Here is an 18,486-nt window from a genome sequence, read left to right on the forward strand (position 1 = left end):
AAAAAAAAAAGAAAGGTTATGGCTCTCTGGCCCATGAGCAGAGTGGCAGACGGGAAGCCTGGCACCTCCAAGAAGGACGAAGTTTTTGAAACACTTTGTGTTCTCAATGCCAGGTCACAGCAGTCTTTCTGCATGAGCAAATGCTGGCAGGTTGGGCTGGAGAGGTGTAGGTTACCCACCGGGTGTTTCTTGTAACCTGAATTCAGCCGAGCAGGTCTTCCCCTCAAATCCGCTCCCTGTCTACACGAACCCCCAGAGACCTGCACAAAAGAGCTGTTTGACCAGTAGAACGCTCACTCAGGCAGGAAAGGCAAACTGAATTCGGCTTGGGAGTCCTAGCCAGCAAGGCAGAACCGAGATGACTCAGCAGGCTGGGGCTGTGACCCTGAACTGGGGGGAGCCCTTTACCCAGTGCCTGCTACAGATGCTTGTGCACGGACTGGTCTCAACCCGGAGCCCACCTGAGGACAGCACGTAGCAAAACCTGGCACAATACACAGGTTTTTCTCATGGGAGTCAGCCCTTGGTCCTGGGTGGCACGCAGCTACCAAAGGTTTGGCTGAGAACATCAGCCAAGAGCCCAGGCAGATACCCAACCAGTGCCTGTCCGGTCAAACTGCGGTCCTGAGACAGGACTCAGATGCCAAGAACAGGGGAGGTGGGGGTTGGGGTGTGTCTGTGTGGTTCTGGTGGTTACACGCAGTGACTTCCAAAGCTGAGCTGTCGGCAATGCCGACAGCGTCATGAACTGGCTTGGGTGATGACAGCGAGGTGACTTGTATGCCTCTTAGCAGCTGGAGAGGAGCGTGTGCTTGCCTGATGGCTGCTGTGCAATCTACTTACTCTGCGTGTATTTAGTGTAAAATCCACCTTTAGGGCGTCCTGCTCACCTACAGACGCCCAGCAGCCCCGCCCAAGCATTTTATGAAGAGCAATCTTTTCTCTTGTGTTTTAGTCGCACAGGGATTAATTATTAAAAGGGCTTGGAACTCGGCAGTGAAAACATCAGGGGAGGAGAGATCTGTGACTAGGAAGCAAGCTCCCAGCCCTGGCTGATCTGTGAGTGGGACTTAGCAGGGCTCACCTGGGCAATCCCTGAAGGAATCCACCTGGATGCTTCTCTGCCCACCCTCCTCACTAACTAGGTAGGGCTATGGAGGCCCTCCCCGCCTCTGCACACCCAGCCTGATGGGCATAGGTGGCTCTCCCTGTTGGTAGCCTGCCAGTTGTGCTGTCCCAGTGAACCAGGGAAAGGGTACTTAAGGCCACACAGTCTACAGAAAGTGCCAGTGTTTAAAATGGCGGCAGGATGGGGGGGATGGGTGGGATGGGGGCGGGGCGGGCGGCCTAAGAACCAGCCCAAGCCTTTACCTTCTTCATTGGTTCTGAATGTGGATTGGGTTTCTTACCCCCTGTCTTCTATCTTTCTAGAGTGGATATTCAAGACATGTGCAAAACCACGGTGAAAGGGAAGCTGAACAATTTGCTTGGTCTTATTTGGGAGCGGACAGTTGAGCACTCTCCACCAAATTCTTGAGGAGGTAGTCAAAAAGCATCCAAGACATTCTGGGCATTTTCCTCCATTAAGACAGACATTGATTCTGTCTGTCTGCCTACCTGCCTAAGAAATTCTGGACATTTCCCCCTTAAGAATCCTTCCTATCATCTGTCCATCCGTCCTTCCATCTGTCCATCCATCTATCCATCCTTCTATATCCATCCATCATCCATCCATCCATCCGTCCGTCCATCCACCCCCACACCCATCCAATGTGAATGAGTATTTTGTCTACACGTGTATCTGTGTAGCCCATGCATGACTACTACTGGCAGAGGTGAGGAGAAGCCATCCACTTGCTTAGAACTCAAGTTACAGTTGTGAGCTGTCACAAGGGTGCTGGGGCCTGAACCCAAGTCCTCTGGAAAACCAACCAGTGCTCTCAATTGCTCAAGACACTCCTCCAGCGCTCACTTCACAAGTGCTCACTTCTCCAGTGAGCGAATTCTTAAACAGCGAACAACTCAAATGTCACCGATGACTTAACACATTTCCATGGAACCAGGATCCCGATCCCACGGAAAGTTTCTCCCAGACGTTTTGTGCCGTGGAAGGATGCCAGAAAGGCTCACTATTTCCTGAAGCAGAGAGAGACCCACAGGGCATCACGACGCTCTCCACAAATTCTTCCTCAGTTTCACAACCTAACACTTCAAACTACGATTCCTTTAAGATGAGTTTTTTTTTTTTTTTAAACTCCAATATATGCAAAAGGCAGCGACAGGGAGAAGCTGACCCTCAAGGCTAACAGTCAGGATGGTGCAGGTGTAAACCCTGTAAGTTCTCTGTAACATCGGTGTGAAGGGAGAATCAATCCTGTAACAGAAGTGTGCTGAGGTGCACATCCTGGTCTTCCAATACGAAAAACAAGTGCTCTCTATTTAAGTCATGATTCTAAGGTGTCTCTGACATGCCAGGTCCCCAGACGTGGTCGCCGCAGGAGCGGCAGATAGGGTCTGGGTAGAATGTCAGCAAGGACCAAATGAAATCACCCGGAGCCAGATGATGTACGGGTTAGGGATGACGTGAAGGGTACTTCCGCCTTCTCTGTGCTGTCTACACCCCACCTCCACTTTCACTTCTCTGACATCAGAAGAGTGTGATGGCTGCCTCTCGCACAGTGGCTGGAGGGACAAACATACCATGCAAGGACAAATCCTCGATCTGCCATTTGTGAGCCGAGTAGATTAAGCTAGGTTAGTCACCACCTCTGTCCCTGTCTTTCCATATCTGTAAAGCAGACATAGTGTGGGTAAAGATCTACTAATCCAGACACGTGCTTAGTCCCCGGCACAGAAGTACCGTATGTGACTGACAACGCTAACACACCCTAAACTACGCTGTGAAGATATGTTCTGGGGACTAGTAAGGACCTACGTGAGTTGAAGCTAACTGTTCCCCTAGACGGTCAGACACAGAGCCCTCTTTAAAACAGCCTTTTAGTCTGGTCCCTGAGGACCACAGCCTGCTCACTCCTTAGCAGCCACAGCAGTTTACCAAGGGAGCCAGACTCCTAGGATCTAGGATATGACACACAAAGAGGATGCCCGAGTTTGGGTTGCACTGGTTTACGGCAACTCTGAGAACAGGCAGCACCCAGTGACCCGCGGCCGTGGGATTCCAAGCTTAGAAACCAAGTACCCAGCCATCCAGATCTGCACGGCTTGCTCACTAAAGCTTCTGCCTCCGCCCCTCGGTGGCCACTTCCACGGTCTGCTCCTCTGCACCCCTGCACCACATCTTTATGTGCTTTTAATCCTGGGCCTCGACTCATTTATAAGCTCAGGGGGATTTCAGGATACATAGGCCAACATGGCGCCAGCGAAGAGACAGAGAAGCCGGTGACCATGCGGGCTTGCTCCAAAGTCTGTGTGGCCCTGGTGAAAGAGAAAGAAAATGGAGGCCCAAGTGTTCCAGAGGATCATATTGCATTCCTCCAAACAGAAACTCAAGACACAATGAACCACGAAATAAGCATAAGACAACAGCTGGGATGTTTTGCTCTAACCCGCCCGAGTATCTGATTCTTTTATAAACATTTTCTGGTGGTGGCCGTGCTTTGCAGGTGACCTCAACGCATGTTTACTCTGTCTATCTATCTGGTAACCCAGCTTAGCACCAAGGCATCACTCCAGGCCCACAGAGGCTTGTTATGAAAGAAAAGGACGGGCCCGAGTGGAACAGGAAGTAGGGAAGACAGTGGGAGTGAGGGTAGGGTAGCGGCCAGTGCAGCTGGGGGGTCAGCAATGACACCAGCAGATAAGTCATCAGGATACACTGAGAGACCTTCACACGCAACCTGAACTGGGTCTTCATTTATAGGAAGCTATGGCCCACTAGGAAGGCTGGCACAAGGCCCAGCTGCCAGTGAGGGGCAGAGCAAGAACTGAAATTGGGTTTCCTGGTTGTCCAGGAGGAGCTCTCTCTCCACTGAGCACATCCCTTGTGCTCACAGGGCATGGGGTGCAGCGGACCAACACCAGGACTCAGACAGCCAAGGGGAGGGAACGTGGCAGACCGCTGGCCAGTGCCACACGTCAACAGAGGGACCAGATGGACACCCTCACTCTCACACTGCTTTGCATGTCTGCACACTGTACACGAATATTCAGGGTCACACGTGCATTTACTTATGAGAGCACAGTTTACATCAGGTGTCTTACTTGAGTTCTCTCTCGCTTGAACCCAGAGCTTACTAGCGAGCCAGTTTACTCTGGGGATTCCTGTGGTCTGTGGCTTCCACATGCTAGAACTGTAGGCAGGCCTCCTAACTCCTATTATGGTTGAGGGGCCAGCACTGCCACCCTACTGTCCCCTCTCTGGAAGCCACATGGGATTTTCATGGCGTCTCACTGGGCTAGGAATCTACAGAGCACAGAACTAGCCAGCCTAGCAGTCTAGATGCTTAATTAGTGTTCTCAACCTGGGTGGGTCCTCTATTCACACCACAACCCATAACAGCATCAACACTGCAGTTGCGAAGTGGGAACGCAGTAATTCCATGGCTGAGGAGCGGGGGAGTCACCACAACATGAGGAACCGTACCAAAGGGTCTCAGCATTAGGTTGCGGGCCAGAGCACTGGATGGTTTGTATAGGAAAAGCTTCTCCATGCCCTTCTGGCCTTCACCCCTCATCTTGGAAGGGCTGGAACTGGCTTTGGATACTGATCTTTGAGAGTCTTGGTTTCCAGGACAGAGATTTTAAAGGAAACGGGTGAGGAAAGGCCCTCCCCAGCGGCTGAAGGTTGGCTCTGACCAGCACTGTGCTTTTGCCGGTACAAACCGGGAGCTCCATGGAATCTCCAGCCAGGGCTCTGCATGGTTGATGGACCAGCCCTGGTCGCTCCACAGCTGTTAGAACACGCAGCCTTTTGACAGGACCCTGCGGATTCAACGTTCACCTCCGATACTAAACACAGAGCAAGCTCCATTCGGACATGTTATTTTGACCACAGGTTTCTGACTACAGAAATCCTTTAATCTCCTCTCTCTTCTTTATCCCAGGTACCTACACATGAATTAGGTGTGATGGTTTGTATATGCTCGGCCCAGGGAGTGGCACTATTAGAAAGTGTGGCCTTGTTGGAGTAGGTGGGTCACTGTGGGTGTGGGCTTAAGACCCTCATCCCAGTTGCTTAGAAGCCAGTCTTCTGCTAGCAGCCTTCAGATGAAGGTGTAGAGCTCTCAATTCCTCCTGCGCCATGCCTGCCTGGAGGCTGCCATGTTCACACCGAGATAATAACGGGCTGAACCTCTGAACATGCAAGCCAGCCCCAATTAAATGCTGTCCTCCTTATAAGAGTTGCCTTGGTCATGGTGTCTGTTCACAGCAGTAAAACCCTAACTAAGACACTAGGATTTGTTCTCCTTAATTCAAAAGTAAAACCACACCTCCCAGTGGAAAGAGAAGTCTGAAGAAAGCACCCCATCACCCCTCTCTCCACCCCCCCCAAAGATCGTCCTCTACTGTCCCCTGTACTGCCTGCTCCTGTTACTGCCATCAGTACCCATGGGTTGAGGGTGTCCAGGTCTGAAGGCATTTACTGCCTGTGTTGTGTGACCCACAGCTAACGACCTGCAGGAGTCAGCTTCAATCTCAGCTCCTGACACACAGGAGGGAGGTGTTCTCTTTGGAGCTTGTGAGAATTGGGAAATATCGAGGAGATTCCAAGATGCTTCCCTCCGCTTCTCACTGGTGAGGCTGAATCCTAACCCCAATTCATACTCATCCTCTCTCCCCTCCACTCTTCCAAACTCCCCGTGCAGCCAACAAGGATCCTCCCCCAGCCTTCGCCTCCAGAGGGAATGCTGGGACTATAGGCACGCTCCACCAGTCTGACGAATCTGACACTGGAATGAAACCCAAGGCTTCTTGTATGCTAGGCAAGCATACGACCCCAGACCCCCAAAATGCCCGTCCTCCAGCTATGTGTCTGTCAGCCATGCTTCTAGCTTCCCTCTTGTGAACCATTTCAGATTTGCTAATGTCTGGAATGGTCTCCCTTCCACAGTCTCAGCAGACTTCTCTACAGTGACTGTATTCTATCAACGGCCACTCGCTGGCTCACGCTAAAAGTTTGAAGGTTCTTAGGAGCCCAACGTTTCCCCCTGCCAATATCAGTGGCCGGTGGGCCCTGAACCACAGAGTGCAGCCACCTTTGACAGTTCTTTATGCTCCTCAGGAACAGCTGTGGAAGTTGGACGGCCATTCTTTTTGTTACTGCCCGTGCCAGAAGAGGTGGCCGGATTCATGCTGTCCCTTCCCTACGTCCGGTACCTCTTCCCAGCCCAACCTCTGATGTGTTTGCACAGCCATTCTGTCTGTGACTTGGGCTTGACAACACACCACCACAGAAATCCAAAGACAGATCGCTAAGGCGGAAAGAGGCAAACTAGGTCACTCTGAACGGAGCAGTCACCTCACCTCCTATCGGCCCCCTCCTCTTAAAATCCAAAACAAAGCCCACAAGATGGAAACAAGAGCATCTTCACTGGAAGCTCTGTGAACGTGTCGTTTTACAATAAACACCCAGCCTACCGTCACGTCAAGTCCACGGTAGGTGCTCATTAAGTGGCGATGGTAATTCCCATCATTAGTGTGACATTGATGTGACACGGTAATTTCCTGTTTGTGGAACGTCCTTCAGGGCTGGAAAACTTGATCTCCCCATGCCTGGCTTGGTCATCCTCACACCCTTGAGTCTCTGGCTTTTTCTTTCTAAGTCCCAGGGCGTGTAATTTTAAAATTGTGTCAGGAGTCCCAGCCTTGCATTCTAGACCCTGCTCAGTGCAGAGCTCAGGGCCTTGGGCCAGGCTCATGATGTGTGGATCCCCATCCCCCTTCTATAAGGTAATGAAGACATTACTCGCATATTTTTTTCTAAAGATATTTTTATTATGTTGTGTGTGTGTGTGCACATATGCACGTGTACACACAAGCACATGCACGCATGCACAAGTTCACATTCATTTATAGGTGCTTCAAGGTGCATGTGAAGGTCAGAGGTCAACTAGCTCAAGCCAATTCATTACTTTTACCAGGTGGCTCCTGGGGACGCAAGTCAGGTCATAAGGCTTGGGTCTCACTGCTTTCACCCACTAAGCCACCTTACTAGCCCTAGGCAACAGGATTTCTAAGGTCTCTGTCTGATCCCAAAGTTCACGACCCCATCTCACAGCCTCTTCATGGCTGTCTTGCTCTCTGGTGGTCCTCTCCGCCTTCCTCCTCACCTACAGGGGAGTTGTCTTACGCTAACCAATTCCCACATCTCGACCTCTGTCTCAGGCCCTGGTGGCCACACACTTACAACAGATCATGTGAGACATGGCTTTGGTCAGGAGCTAGGCAGAGCGGATAGTCTAGAAACCTAAAACGCGCTCTTTAATTTGGATCTGAAATGCACCCTCACCTCAAGGCACGTGTCATCAGATACATGGATGAGGGAAGGGGACTGACCCTTTGGGCGTTGAGCCTGGAGGAAGAAGGCTGGGTCACCTGAGGTCTTCCCAGGAAGGGATCACTGTGGCTTCTGCCTCTGTCCTCCTCCCTCCTGGTTTCACAGCAGAGGTGAGCAGGCAGCTCCCACCACACGCTCCACCATGATACAGAGAGTGGCCACTGGTCCAGCACCAGGCCAAACACCAATAGCTGGAAACCTGAAAACAAGTGCCAACCTTTCCTGTAAAAGCCTGATGTAGTGTCCCATCCCAGTCACGGGTTGGTCAGTGTGCACATAAATGCCACTCTGTTAGAAAAAGGTATCAGCAAACTACAGTTACAGTACGTTAAGACCACGGTATATAACACTGTTTCCAACACTGGTCACTGGGAGATGTAATGGCTACACTACGAAATGCATTTAATATACGTCTGCTGATACAGCTTTTGTTTCCTGGTACTTCCCACGGGCAAGTTACATACATAAAGCTGAGAGATACTCTAGAGTTACCATTATATACTGATGTATAGTGCTTCACACACACACACACACACACACACACACACACACACACACACAGAGACAGAGAGAGAGACAGAGACAGACAGAGAGACAGAGACAGACAGAGAGACAGAGAGGCCAGATCACTAGAACCATAAAAAGAATAAGGCTCTGATTATTCACTTTGTATGTTTGTAGTACTCTTTCAAGATTTCTAAAAATAATTTAGCTTACTGAAGTTCGAGGTCTCACCAGCTCTTTAGAAGCCCAACTGCGACATGAAATGAATTGTGTCATCTATAAATAGACACTTGTAGGTAGGCTGGAACAGAATGGGTAGGTCGCTCTCTATGTGTAAATTCATCATCACACCTCCACTCACATTGTTCCCTGCTTGCTCAGAGCTATTCGCTGTAAATGTAGGCTGTGTGGTGTGTGTGTGTGTGTGTGTGTGTGTGTGTGTGTGTGTGTGTGTGTGTGTGTGTGTGTGTTGTACTCTCACACAAGCAGAGTAACAAGTAACTTCAAGTAATCTGTTTAAATGATCAGATCAGAGAAAACGTATTAACTCTGCCAGGCCTTACAGTAAAAAATAAATAAACTGCACTTAAATGCCAGCTTACAGAGGCCACTCTATGGATACATTGATCCTACCTTATTGGGGGGTGGGGGGAGCAATATAAAAGTTCATCCCCTGCTCCAAGCATAGTGTTGTCCTTTTAAAAATATAATAATTGCTTGTCAAACATGGTCACTATAGATCGGCATGCTATTTCTTAGTTACCCAGTGCACCTCTGGGCCCAGGCAATCACACAGCCCCTGAAACTGCTGACTAAAAGCTGAGTGGAGGGGTGTGGGGGAGCTCTTTGGGGTCCCCTCTGTAAGAGATCTTCCTCCATAGACACATATGGGTCCCAGGAGGAGGACAACATGAGGACACCTGTTGCTGGAAATGTAGTGTTTTCATCTTTGACAGGACCTCTTGGGGCCCCGTTTAAGTGGAGAGATTCCCTAAGCTATAGGATATGTGTAATTAAGATCACCCTTATAGGGGTTGGGGATTTAGCTCAGTGGTAGAGCGCTTGCCTAGCAAGCGCAAGGCCCTGGGTTCGGTCCCCAGCTCCGGGAAAAAAAAAAAAGATCACCCTTATAAACATACTGTTCGTACACAAATAGTAAACGTGTAACACCATTAATCTTTATACAATTCCATTTAATTAACATTGTGCTGTAAATACACATTATCTCCTTCATTTCCTTTGTTCTCAGTTCCCTTCTAGCAAATTCCTTTTCTTGCTGTTGTTACTATCTGGTTTGATTCCACTAGGACAGTGTCTCAAATTGTAGCCCAGGATGTCCTGTAATTTACAAAGTAGCCCAGGCTGGCATTGACTTCATTCTCCTCTTGCCTTAGTTCCTCAAGTGTGAGGCACAGAAGGCACGAGTCAAACAACCCTTGCTCAGCCTAAATCCAACAGAAAACTGGTTTGTCTAAAACTCCTAAATAATCTGAGGTTAGTGAACCTGCTTAAAAACAATGTTTAGAGACAGGGCATGTTGAGCTTCCTGTGTTCTGAAAGTTGACCCTCAATAGAAAAACAAGAATCACACATCCCTGGCTGCTCCTAGACATCTCCCCTCGTACCCTTCGATGCCAAGACTGTACTTGACTCCCTCTCAGACAACAGCAAAGTGAGAGCTGAAGGAGGTGGGAGCGGCTACAGCAAGTGACACAGTCTGTGTCCTAACCCGACAAACATTCCTCTCTGTCCTAGAGGCGGGAGCCTGAGGTCAGGATGCCAGCAGGGCTGGACTCTGGTGAGAGCTTTTCCAGGCTGTCACAGTGCATGTCAGGAAAGGCCTGGGAAGCTCTCTGGACAGCTCCTTCTATAAGTGTCTCCATGAAGCCCTTCACCTAGTAACAGGGTACTGGGCTTTAGGTTTCAACAAAGATATCTCCTGTAGGACCGAAAGATTTAGGTGGGAACAGGAGCCCTCTGCTTCCAGAATGTATTGTCGCCAACAAGAGGTTCAGCATATTCAGAAAGGCGTCACCAACTCACAATACCAATTCTGCTGTGAGAATCCAGACTGTTAATGACATCGCTCCACAGATGTATCTCACGGAGTGTCCCTTCCAGTCACCTCCTACTAAGGCTATAATAACAAAATGCCACAAACCGAGAACAGAGCCCAGGACAACATTTTATATCAGATGTCACAGCATCTAAAATGATGCCCCTGACTGCACTGATGGTTTTTCTACTACAGGGGCCTGGCATTCACTCCAGGGAAAGGTTCACCTGGGGACTAAGTGACTCCCACCAACCCTGGAGATCATTTCCAATGTCTTTTGCTTTGTTTGCAGGTAGCACACTCTGCTCCTGGGGGAATATGCTAATTCTTTTCCTGCAATCCCCGCTCTGTCTCTTTCCCTAGCTATCTGAGAAAATTAGGTCAAATTTGAAGCATAAAACTGGATATTTTCCAGAGTCAAAAAGCTTTGAGTGAAGCTGGGCGGGCATGGTAGTGTAAACCTTTAATCCCAGCACTTGGGAGGCAGAGGCAGGTTGATCTCTTGTGAGTTTGAGGCCAGCCTGGTTTACAGATCGAGTTCTAGGGCAGCCAGGGCTAGAGAGAAATCCTGTCTCAAAAAAGTCATAGACAGACAGACAGACAGAAAGATAGATAGATAAAGAGACAGACAGATAAGTAGATAAGTAGATAGAGGGAGGGAGGGAGGGAGGGAGAGAGAGCGCGCAAGCAAGCTAGACAGCTAGAAAGAAAGATGGATAGGTAGGTGGGTGGGTGGGTGGATGGATGGATGGATGGATGGATGGATGGATGGATGGATGGATGGCTAGCTTTGAGTGTGTCTGTCAAGCACCTGAACTCTGTAACCACACTCTAGGCCACAGAAAGCCTGTGTGCTCTTTAAGTGTACATGCCTCAGGACGTCAGCACAGTCTCCTCTGCAGGACTGCATCTGCAGACCCTGTCACGGCCTCTATAGTCTCTCCACTTCAGTCTCCTTCAACGATTATCTTCCCATGGATGCCCTTCTCAACTGGCCTCCACCCACTGCAATGTTTCCACAGCCCTTGTAACCAGTTGAAGGATTTTGTGGTTAATTTGCTCGTGTATCCAAAAGGTAAAAACCTTTGAGTGTAGGAGAGTGGCTAAAGTCTCTGTAATTTACCTTAAACAAAACACTAGACTCTGTCTCTACAGCCCTGAAGCTTCCTATTTAGATCACGCAGGCCTCTAACCAAAAGGTCCCCCTACCACTGCCTCCCAGCTGGTAGGATCAAAGACGTGCGAGTGCCACCACGTCCTGCTGGCCTGTCTGTAAAGAGCAGTACAAGTGGAGTTCAGGTTCCTGGCTTAGCTGCAGTAGCACCACTCTAACTGGCCCAGGGCTTCTTGTGTCCTGAGCTTCCTATGGGCCAAGTACACATGGTGGGTGGGCTGGAGGTCACGAACCAGGGTGGGAAAGACCAGAGCAACAAAGCTATGTTGCTCACTGCACTCAGTTTTTGAGCAATTCTTGGGTAACAGGCATTATACACAGGGAGATGCAAGTTGAGAAATCAAACATCAAAGGTCCACTGTTAGGAGACCGAGCGCAGGACAGGGAGAATAACCAGGAGGGCAGGCAATTTCCAGAACAGGGTTCTTCAAGCCATGAGGACAGGCTGTCCAGAAAGAAAACACATAGCTGATTCATAAGGTCTGATGAAGAGCAGGGTTTTAGCCCAGCACCAGACACGTCATGAGACTAATGTTGGGTATTATGATTATAATTGATATCATGGTTGCTATGACTATAAATAAGAGAATTCTCCATCAGGTGTTCCCTAGCTAAGTATTCCAATTAGCACAGGAAATCTGAGTGGTGAAAATAGAAAACTCACCATCAGGCAAACACCGTGGTGGAAATGGCTGCCTTGGGGGAGGCCTCGGGGCCAGATGCTGGGCTCAGTGGGCAGAGGGAAAATGAAAAGCGAGACACCAGCATGGCCCACGGTGTTTCTCCATCACACACTTAACGGTGGAGGAAAAACAGCAGCCTCACAATGGGCTGACACAGACTGTCAGGTGCCGTCCCCAGTGACAAGAAGTATCAGCGTTACAACTGCCTGTGTGTCTTAACATGATAAACTGGGAAGAGAATGCCACTTGTGTGGCCTCTTAGGTAAAAATGTGCAACCTTCATCCAATCATGGGATACCAGAACACCTAAACCGCAAGGGTACGAAATACCTTGCTGGTCAGCAAGCTTCAAGAGAATCTGAGGAACTATTAGGACTGGGTGTGGGGGGTGGAGGGATGGGGGGGAGGTTAGGAGCTGTGAAATCTGCACAGGACAAGGACTGATGGGAAATTTGGTGGAATTTGAGGTGAACACGGATGCTACCTTCCGCTTCCACCATCTTGAGGCACGCATGGCGTTAACCTCAGGAGAAGCTTAGGTAAAAGGTATCTGAGAATTCCATGCACGGTTTGCGTGACTTTTCCTTAAGTCTAAAATGTTTCAAAACCAAACATCAAAATAATGGATGCAGCAGAGCCAGGAAGATTCTGACAGAGATACAGGGGATGAGGAGCGGCTGAGTCAGACCTGAATTTTGGCTTCTGGGATTGGAGGCCAAAGGACGTTAAGGAAAACAGAGAGAAGTGCACAGAGCCCAGGGCTATGAATACCAAAACCTTGACTCTAACCAGAAAGAGAACTGTTCTGGTTTGAAGAGTGGCTCTAGGGCGGAGTTGGTCCAGCTCTTGGTGACTCAGCCGTAGAGCTAGGAGCATTCACTAACAAGTCCTTGCAACACTGAAGCCCCAGGCCTGGGTGCCTAGGGTGTGGTGTACCTCCTCCCACGATGCTCCTGGATCATTTCAGGTGAGGGCAGGGGAAAGGGATCCAAGGAGACCAATCAAGGTCTCACTATTTGGACACGGCAAGCCTCAAATGCATAATCCTCCTGCCTCCATTTTCCTTGTGTTGTGAGTTTCTGGAGCCTACCGTTACAAAGAAACGTCTAAGAAAATACAATACAGTTTTAGGTTCACAGAAAAGTCTTGAGTATCACCAAAGGTTACAATTTACCTCATACTCAGTTTCCCCTATAGCACATGTGTCAAAATGTATCCAATACGAACAGCAAGACATAGGAAAGTCCACATTCTGTTGACTTCCTAGGGGTGCTTTCTATCCAGGGCATGTGGCATCCACTACTGCCTTCTCCTGAGGTTCCTATTGTTTCTACAATTGCTTGGCTTTCTTTCTTTTGATAACCTCGACCTTGTCGGATGACCTGAGATTTGTCTGATGTTTTCCTCATGGTTCGTTCATCTAAGGCTATGGGTTTCAGGGAGATGAAAGGTTACCCACCCCACTTTTGCTTCAAACAAATGTGTGGTTCTATTTATAATAGTCATGGTTTGGGTGCCTGTTTGCATTTGATCTGGTCAATCTCAAACATATTTCCCTTTTATTAATTGGGCTTCACATATGTCATTTTACAGGCTGTGAATATACCGTGTTTCAAAATAAAACAAAAACCAAAGAGGACTAACAATGTAGCTGCTGACGGGTGCACACTTGCTCATGTCTGCACGATAAAGCATTTCAACAGCGCAATCTCCTGTGAAGAAAGACCAAGTCAAGGACATATCATCTAAATGTTCAAGAAACACTTGCTCCACCTAGGGAAAACCCTCATAACAGAAAGTGGGGGGCGTAAGAACTGTTTTCCCGTTCTCCCTCCATAATCTGAAGTCTGAGAGAGGAGGTGCTTTCTTATCAGGGCTCCTGTTCATTAAGCAAACCAGAAGGAGGACAGACAGACAGACAGACGTGCCCGTGACAACAGCAGGAGGTTCCTCAGAGCTAGAAAAGACTTGGTGCTGTTGTACATTGCCACTTGCTGTCCTTTCCCAGGGGCAGGGACACAGTGAAACCTTCTAGCAAACAAATATTCCGCTACCAGAACACACGGATACGATTATAAAACTACCGTGTCCTAACGTCATATTATTTATTATGAGGGAAAAATAAAATGGGGGAGTGGAGTACTAGTTACCACGGCTGAGGTTCTGGGTTCGATTCCCAGCCCAACGGTAACCAGGAAGGGAGGAAAAGGGTCTTGGTCATTCCTTAAAGGAAGACATCTCCAGGCTCCCGTGACTCACAGAGCATGCGCATGTGTGAGTGTTTCTGGATAGAAAACACTGTGTGCAGCACATTAGACAGGAAGACCCACAGGAGTGAACTTCACACGGGCAAGACTGACTCTGCACCTTCTGTGTCTTAAGTCAAAACAACCAATGCTTAATGAGACTGAGGAAGCGAGCTTGGGGGAAGTAGTCATGGGAAACGAAGAAAGGGGAAGGGTTTATTTAGCCAGGGGTCAAAGGGCACGGAAACCCAAAGGGAGTTCAGCTTTATTTAGTAGGTAAAAGACAGTGCAGATTCACACTGACTTGAAAGGGCTTTAGAAAGTGAAATTACAGCTCCGAGACACAAGGAAAGCTGGGTGTGGTGGCACTCGCCTAGAAGCCCAACTCCAAAGGGTAAAGTCGGAGCGCGGTCTTGAGTTCGAGGCAGGAGAGCGAGGGAGGGTGTGGGGCAGAGAACTATGGCTAGAATTCTGCAGGAAAACAGTAGGGCTGGGCAAAGGCTGTGTTTAAAGGGGGCAACCTGGGTAGGAACTGTGACAGCTCCACATGATAAGGAAGTCCAGGCAGGACACCAAGGTCACACAGGGAATGCCTTGAGGACTCTAGTTATTCATTTGCAGACTGCGCTTCTCTGTGTAGGGGCTTAAAGAGCCTCACTACTGTCTACCCCGCCCCCAACTTGGGGACTTGGACACGCAGAGCAGCTCCGTAGAAGGCTGTCCTGCTCAGAATCAGAGCTCAGGTTTGCCGAATTCCATGGCCCTTACCCCATGCTGCTGCCCAGGGTCAAGCGTGAGAGGCACTGCTCCGGGTGCATCACCCCCACCCCTGCTTCCACTAGAGCAGAGCATCGCAGAGTAGCTTCTGATATGTGGATGTGGATAAGCCCAGCACTTAGGAGTGCTAAGCAGGTGTTCGGTATTATTTTTAATTATTAAGTGGGAGTTTTCCTCCAATGAGTAATATCAGGAAACAGAGGGGGCCCCGCCTCACCTAGACAACTTCTTCTGCAGCCCACTCCAAAGACGGAACTTATTAAAGGCTTACTGTAAGAACCTTTTCCCTCAAGGCAGGATAAAAAAAAAAAAAAAAAAACAAGGAACTGTGCTCACACTCTGGGGCCTGGAAGAAAATCCCTTCCGTAGTTTCAGGTGCAGGCTGTGGCCTGACAGATGTTCCTCCAACACCATGGCCTACTTTCCCAGCAGTGAGAAGGTTAGCAGGAACCAGCCAGCCCACTGCTTTGTCTTCCTGGAGAATCTGGGCAACGCTGACTAAACAGAGGGCAGTGGCTCGGGCTGGAGTCAGCTGAGAGTGGGATGCTAGAAGAGGCGGCCATCGGGGCTTCCCAAGTCCTGTCTTCACTGACAGCCACATGATGCTGGCAGAACGGGCACCAAAGAACTACTTTACAAAGGAAGTAATTAAGGCCCCTGGAGACCCGCATCTTCGACATGGTCACCATGCCAACAGTACCACTTGGACTATATATGAGACGCTGTGGAGCACACTGGGGGTGTCCATCAGCCCCCGCCCCCGACTTCCTATGTCTCTTCCAGACAAACCTTGTGAGCTGTACTGATCCCCACTGCCCAGAATTCACAGCAGAGGCCAGCACTCCGAGGCCTCTCTCTAGGGAAAGGTTGGCTGAGGGAGTTCATCACCTCCCTCCTCAGCATCGCACATGACCCAAGAGCCGGGTCTCCTTCCCACCTTGACCTCTGACCTTTTCATTCCCAAACCTGAACCCCTGTTGTGATCCCACAACTTCTCCTATTTGAACATCACAGTGCCATCTACCATCAAAAGCAGTGTCTGGAAGCAGTTTGTGGGGTGACCTTTTACAGAGGGCAATACTTTCTAAAGCAAAGTCTAAACTCTCAAGTTTGGCCCACTACTGCTTCAACTCCTTCCTCCACGTGTCTCAGGGGCAACTACAAACAGAAGCCCGGGTTGCTTCTGTGGCGTTTCTGGTGCTTGGCCAGCCTCCTCCTGGATCCTGTGGACTATTTTCCCAGACCTGGATCAAACTGTCACTCATTCTACAAGAATCACGATCATGACCGTACGTCAACTTCTGTCTTGCAATCAATAGCTACTGGTCCGTGGACTCAATCAGCATTAATGGAGTTTCCGATACCAGTATTTTACTGGGAATACACAGATGGGGTATTTTTGTATGATGAAAATGATCTCACACAACAAAAAGTTTGCATCATAGAATGGGCATGAATGTCTCCTAAGGGCACAAAATGAGCGTGTGTGTGTGTGTGTGTGTGTGTGTGTGTGTGTGTGTGTGTGTGAGAGAGAGAGAGAGAGAGAGAGAGAGAGAGAGAGAGAGACACACACACACACACATGTTCCTATGGGTGTGCAGACGTGTGTGCAGGTGTGGACGCACCTGTGGAGACTGTCTTCCAGAATCACTCTCCATCTTCCTTTTTGAGGCAGGGTTAGGGTTGCTGACTGCCAGTGAGCCGCAGGTGTCCACAGGTCTCCACCCTCCCTCAGCACCAGGACTACAGATGCCCGCTGCCACCGCACCCAGCTTTGAAGTGGGGGCTGGGAGTCTGAATTCCGGTCATGTTTGCGCAGCAGGCACTTGACTACAAGTCTGTCCCACATACATCTGTGAACTCACAGAACTTTAAAGACTTCTCAGTTAAAGCGCTAAGCACAGAGGTGTTTGTGATGGGCAATCCTGACTGCCAACTGGATGGATTAGGAACGCCTGATGTATTCCGGAAGTGAATGGCTATGCCTGTCTGTGACGGTGTTTCAGAGGTGGTTACTAGATTCTCAGGGCTCTGACCTCACACATGGATTAGCCCCTGGATGGATCCATACGATGGCATTATTGGGAGATGGGTAAAGGATACCGGGAGTGTCACTGGGGGCTCTACCCAGTGCCGGTTTCTTCCTGTGTCCATTTGCCACCTCACTCCTGTCGGTCAAAAACCAAGCAATGACAGCCTGCACTACACAAGGCGCCAAACAGCCCTGGGCTAACCCCCGGAAACTACCAAAACATCTTTCTTCAAGTCCTTTATTTTTTGAGGTATTTGGTCATAGCTACATTGATGTAACCAACAGAGTATTGTAACTTACCAGTTTAGCCTTGAGTAGACATTCATTTTTTAAAAAAAGATTTATTCTAATTTTTATTTCTGGGTATCCCATATATACACCAATGTCTGGAGAGGACAGAAGAAGGTGTATAATTCCCTGCTGATTAGGGTTACAGGCAGTTGCATGTGGTCTGACAAGAGTATGGGGAACCAGACTACTCAGGTCCTCCAGGAGAGTAGCAAACACTTTTAGCTGCGGAGCCATCTCTTCCTCCCCTCGCATTCATTTTTAAAAATTTCTATGGGCCAGCAAGATATCTCAGCCAGTAGTTAAGAGTGTACTGCTCCCACAGAGGACCCTCAGAGTGGGCAACTCACAACCACCTGTAACTCTAGTTCCAGAGGATTCAATGCCCTCTGGCCTCCACAGGCACTTGCACTCACTTCCCATATGTATACATACATCCCATACATACACCAAACACACCAGACCCCCCCCCACGTGTTCAATACATGGTCCAAAACAATCACACAGTAATTTGATGAAGAATGAATGAATGAATGAATGAATGAGTGAACCCATGACCCACCATGAGCTCAGGGATGTCTCCTCTGTTCCCCTTCTTGTCTGTGGGCCCCACACAGGTCTTGGTATACAATGGGGTACAACACACATCTGCCGACAGCCAGTACTCCAGATGAGCCTATCTCTCAGTTGTGAGGATTCAGTCTCTGGTCCCAGTGTGGGTGGAAAAGGCCCATGGGCAGGTTTATAACAGCATGCAGTGTGGTCCCTGATCCAGCTTCTCCCCACCCTTCCTGGCAGCTGCCTCTCTTGACATGACTTGGCTTTCCAATCCCATCACCCAAGCCCAAGCTTCCTGAGGATAACTTAGCATTAGTTCACCAAAAGGCTTAAAGTGAGCAAGGCCAGCTCTCTCCTCGGTACACAGCCAAGGGCACCCTCAGTGTGGCCTTGCTGCTCTGAGCCACACGTGATAAGACCAACGGTCACTTCACCCAGCCTTCCATTGGGAAGGAAAAAGCAGTGGTCCCAGAGCAGCTGCACTTCTGACCTCCCTCAGGCCCTTTCCCAGAATTCCCTGGGGCCTGTGTCCTGGACAGACTTAGCACCTGGCTTGATATTTTTTTCTGTCTCTTACTTCTTAGCCTGCCTGTCTGAGTACGTGCACGTAGGAAGGTTCATACTGACTGTTAAGCTGGCAGATCTAGAACAA

At 49.3% G+C, this 18,486-nt stretch overlaps 1 protein-coding gene across 5 annotated transcripts in view; it reads right to left on the bottom strand.

Annotated features, from left to right (window-relative positions):
• Positions 1-18,486, bottom strand: part of Lrrc8d (leucine rich repeat containing 8 VRAC subunit D) — a 104,799-nt gene that overhangs the window by 16,117 nt on the left and 70,196 nt on the right. The window lies entirely within an intron of this gene.

This window comes from Rattus norvegicus, chromosome 14, assembly GCF_021556685.1.
Source record: "Rattus norvegicus strain SHRSP/BbbUtx chromosome 14, alternate assembly SHRSP_T2T, whole genome shotgun sequence".
Lineage (NCBI taxonomy): Eukaryota > Metazoa > Chordata > Mammalia > Rodentia > Muridae > Rattus > Rattus norvegicus.